This window comes from Dasypus novemcinctus, chromosome 16 (genome assembly GCF_030445035.2).
Source record: "Dasypus novemcinctus isolate mDasNov1 chromosome 16, mDasNov1.1.hap2, whole genome shotgun sequence".
Lineage (NCBI taxonomy): Eukaryota > Metazoa > Chordata > Mammalia > Cingulata > Dasypodidae > Dasypus > Dasypus novemcinctus.
Genome location: NC_080688.1, coordinates 57,720,569 through 57,725,375, shown reverse-complemented (window position 1 = coordinate 57,725,375; position 4,807 = coordinate 57,720,569). Strand labels below are relative to the sequence as shown.

At 38.9% G+C, this 4,807-nt stretch overlaps 1 long non-coding RNA gene across 1 annotated transcript; it reads left to right on the top strand.

Moving 5' to 3' along the window:
• Nucleotides 1-645: 645 nt before the first annotated feature.
• Nucleotides 646-2,567, top strand: LOC131273630 (uncharacterized). Its single transcript, XR_009180880.1, has 3 exons — nucleotides 646-714; nucleotides 1,229-1,338; nucleotides 2,484-2,567. It is a non-coding gene; the product is annotated as an uncharacterized lncRNA (long non-coding RNA).
• Nucleotides 2,568-4,807: the final 2,240 nt, after the last annotated feature.

The window sequence follows — 4,807 nt, the reverse complement described above, 5'->3', positions numbered from 1 at the left end:
AGAGTATGTATTATATGTTGAGTGTTGGATGAAAAGAAGTAGGAGTCATGGAATGTTCTTGCACTCAGAGGTCTAATATAGTTGTTGGCGAGACCAAAAAATATATGCATGAAAGAACAAATGGGTGTGAATGATTATAGAGGGGAACAATGTACATTTCTCTGGTTTCAGAGGAAAACTTTATGAAATGAATGGATAATGAACTAGGCTTGGAAGGATGTGAAAGGATTTTGATAGAAAGAAACGTAGAAGGCATCTGAGGTGGGGATGATGCTGAAGGGTGGAAGAAGCATTAGAAAGTGGGAATAGGTCTTGGCTGTGAACATACCAACCCTATTCAGGGCAGAAAACAAGTTTTGGGTTGAGGGGATAAAATAAAAACCAAGGTTGAAGACAGGCTAAGGATTTTGAGCTTTCAATGGAAGGTTTCATAGCAGTGAGTATGATTTCTGAGTGGTGTTACAGATAAATTTTATCCACTTACCTATGTAAGATCAAATTCAGGGTTCTGATATGCGTAAGTGATTTATGGACAGAACTAAAACAGATTGTCTCCATGGTAAGCCCCAAGAGGGCATTGTTACAGAGAACAATTCAGTGGTTTGGTTAGAACACGTCTCCCTTGGGCATCAAACAGTGTTCTTAATGGAACAGGCTTTCCCCTGAGGACACCATCTCCTTTATTCTAGCAGAACTGCTCATCTTCTGATATTTGTCAGCATTTTGTTAATTCCCCATTGCTGCTTTCAGCTCATTACTTATACTATCATGGAAAACTCCTTGTTCTTTGAGGTCCATGCAACTAGAAGCTGTCCCCTACTAGCACTTTTCATTTAGGACTTTGGTTCCTGTCTTAACTTATTGCTCTTCTCCTTAAGGCCCCCATCCTCATCCTGGGAGACTTCAGTATCCATCTAGACAGCCTAGGCAAACAGTGGCAAAATCTTGCCATATATTTCTACTTTTCCTCCCTCAAGGCCGATGCCACTCATTGACTATAATACTCATTTCCATTAAGCCTACATGGATCCTTAGAATCCTTGTCAACACAGCATTTCATGAGACTAGCACATTTGACCTTCTTGCTCCAGTCTTAAAATTTAAACAATATTTATCTCTTCCACTTCAGATTCGTAAGACAATAATAACATTCTGGGTTGTTGTTGTTTTAAACAACAAAATCTTAAACTGACTCTGCGGTTTCTGACCTGTTTTCTTTCCTTCCCAGTGTGATGGCCTTCAATTTCCTCCAATTTTCCCCCCAGGCTGTTTTCTGGCATGATCATCTCCTTCCCTTGCCAAACTAGCTCCATGATGTGTGTTGGTGTTTCTACAAAGGTAAGACCTAATACCAACTCTAATGTCCTGTGAAGGATCACTTGCTCATACTCCAACCCCGCCAGCATCAAATCTGTGCACAGCACAGTAGGTGACCTTAACTTTTATTTTCTGAGTAATATGTAATTTCACACAGGCTCCTTTTTTGCCTCAAGGAATAGGTAAATCCCTGTAGAGGCACTCATGGTCCATCCCTCCATCCCTCCCCTAAGACTTTGTCATTTTCTGCCTCTTCCTCATTTTAAACCATTCCCTCTTTATTCATGCTTTTCTTTATTCTAGGAACATGCTCAAACCTCTTTAAAAAAATCCACAAAATACCTCTTTGTACTCCGTATTTCCTACTAGAAACCATCTGTCTTCTCCATTAGATGAGATTCAAGCTTCTTGACCTCAAAGTCAGGCTTTGACTCACTGTCTTCTGATTTTCTTCTCTGCATCACTTAAACCGTCCTGGCAGAACACATGAAGGAATATCTGAGAATCAAGCTAGTAGACTTTTAAGGCCCCATCTTTCTTAACCTCTCAGAAGTGTCCAACCTTATTGAACATGCCTGAGAAAAAATTACCAGATTTTATCAATTTCTTTATAATGCCTCACTCATGATTATGGGCTCAGGTTGTTTTGGTAATGGGAATAACTTGAAAAATCTGCTTCGGTGTGGAGATAGATTTATTTCATATAACTTTTTTAAAAAGTTTACTTGTTGGGCTGGTCATGAGATATCATATTGATTGCTTCCTAGATAATGGTTTACATTACATAGTAAATGCTCAATAAGTGTTGGCTGAATAAATAAGCAAATGAGGCCAGCTGAGTATCTAAATAATGTATAAATTTCTCAGATTCTTGCCCTTATGGTCTTACTCTGGTGATTCCCAGAGGCAGTGAATACTAAACATGGAATGGGAGTATGGGGCCTGGCATCACAGAAAAGGAAGAACATATACACCAGAATGGTGGTTACTGGAAGAAGTTGCTACGGGAGGTGATACTGAAGCTGATTTTTGATGAACAAGTAGATATTAGTAAGGCAAAAGGGATTATGAGAGCATTCCATAGAGGGAAAATATCATGGGAAGAAGGCATGGCTTCTGTGACATCACTGATGTCTGGTTCCTTTCTTCCTTCTCAATATTTGCAGGTTCTTCTTCATCTGCCTTCTCCTCAAATGTTATAACAATAAAAACAATGACATTGATGAAATACTTATTCTATGATTTCCATGCATTATATCATTTAATCTTCATGACCTTAATCTGCTGAACAAATGCTGAGCTTCTAGCACATAGCTGGGATACAATGATGGAAGACACAGTCCCTGCTTCAGGAAACACATGGTCTAGTCATGAAGGCACATAAAGATATGTGCCATTGTGACACCGCTATTTTGATGCCTAGTATATAATGGATCCTCAATGGATATTTATTAAATAAATTATTAAAATCATTCAATTATTTAAAATTGCAAAGTTGACTTCCATTTTTCATTTTAATTTCTATCACCACTGCAGGCTCATTTTTTCCTGGCTGTCAGATATATGTGAACCCCAAATATGACTAGATGAAAATGACACTTGTGGAAAGAGGTTTTGCTTAACATCTTTCTACTAGTCAGTCATAGATAAACCTCTGCTCTTCCCTAGTCAGCAATCAGAAGATGGTTCAAAGGATTCTACCTTCTGTGATAGCTCCAGTGACTTATGTCCAACACATAGAAATTGTACCACCTCCATGAGGGGTCACATTATAATGAAAGCCACATGTTATTTAATAGCTCTTATTGAACTAAAAGGAGTAGAACTTGGGCAGAAGCCAGTGGGGAAGGGGAGATTAGAACAAAACCAGTAAAAATTGCCTCGGATATCTTAGATTGAAGGCTCTCTATCTGTCTATCTCTATCTCTATCTCTATCTCTATCTCTATCTCTATCTCTATCTCTATCTCTATCTCTATCTCTCTATCTCTATCATCTATAATTTCTCTATCTATCTATCTATCTATCTATCTATCTATCTATCTATCTATCTATCTCTCTATATCATCTCTATCCCTTTCCAAATCTCTATCCATATCTAACTACATATTCCTAATAATGCTGCTTTCAAAATTTCTTTCATAAATGACTGCAAACTCCTCACCAGCCCTCCCAAAGAATCAGAATGCCTAGACATATAATGTATGCTTTCCATGCTTTATATGTATACAAAAGAACTTTTCTTTCTTATTTTTTCAAATGCAAACTGAAGGAAGTATGGTAGGTGTATTAGTCAGCCAAAGGGGTGGGGATGCAAAGTACCAGAAATTGGTTGGTTTTTATAAAGGGTATTTATTGGGAGTTATAGCTCCTCTGTTTTCTCCACAAGGTCAGCTGTAGACTGTGAGCCTCTCTAGACTTTGCCTCGCTCCACAAGGTCAGCTGTAGACTATCAGGTGAATGGGTCTATCTCTCTCCCTAGGGTTTCTGCCGTGTTTAAGGAGCTGTCCATCCCTATGCCTCTGTGTTCTTCTCTTGGCTCAGGGTCTCTCTTCCTGGGGTGTGCTTCTTTTTCCTCTGTGTGCTTACTTCTTGGGGCTCCAGCTTAAGACTTCAGCATCAAACTCCAACATCAAAAACCCCCAATTCTGTCCTTTGCCATGCCTTTTATCTGTGAGTCCCCATCCACCCAGGAGAGGGGACTCAATGCCCTAATGACATGGGCCAATCAAAGCTCTAATTATAAGTTAATCATGCCCAGGTACAGACCAGATTACAAACATAATCCAATATATATTTTTGGAATTCATAACCATATCAAACTGCTACAGTAGGTTTTTCCCCTTCTGTCTCATGTATGCAACTGCATACCAGGCCAAGACAAAGTTAAAGGATGGAATATAAGGAGTAAACAAACAAAAGCTCAGGATGGTATGGGGAAAAAGGAAGAGTATCTAACTGAATTATATTCCAGGGATAAGAGACCAAGAGAGGAGAAAAATTCCAGTCTATACATAGAGTCAATTCTACTGGACTTTCTAACAAGATTATGCCATCATGAGAAATGTTCGGTAGATGGCCTGGAAGCTCAAGTCTTTAGATGAGTCAGACGGTATGTACAATGCTGGTTACCACCAGGCTATTTCCTTTGGGCTGGTGTCTAAGATCCTCTCCAGGAGGAAAGACAGTCCACTGAGAAGCTTTTAGGAGTAAAGCTGATTTGTGGTGGTGTTTAATGATGACAATGGTATTTGTTCAGCACTTTACTCTTTTCAAAGTTTATTCACAAACCTTGTCATTTTTTTTAAAGATTATCAATTCCATTCCACATTTATTAAGTATAGCCCTATTTTTGTGCCTGACTTATTAGTTATCCTATATATGGCCTCCACTTCACCCAGAACTGATCTCCTTGACCCTTGAAACTGGCTTTAATTTTCAGCCTTTTTATATACCAACCTAACCAGAATGCCTTCTTTTCTACTTTCAAT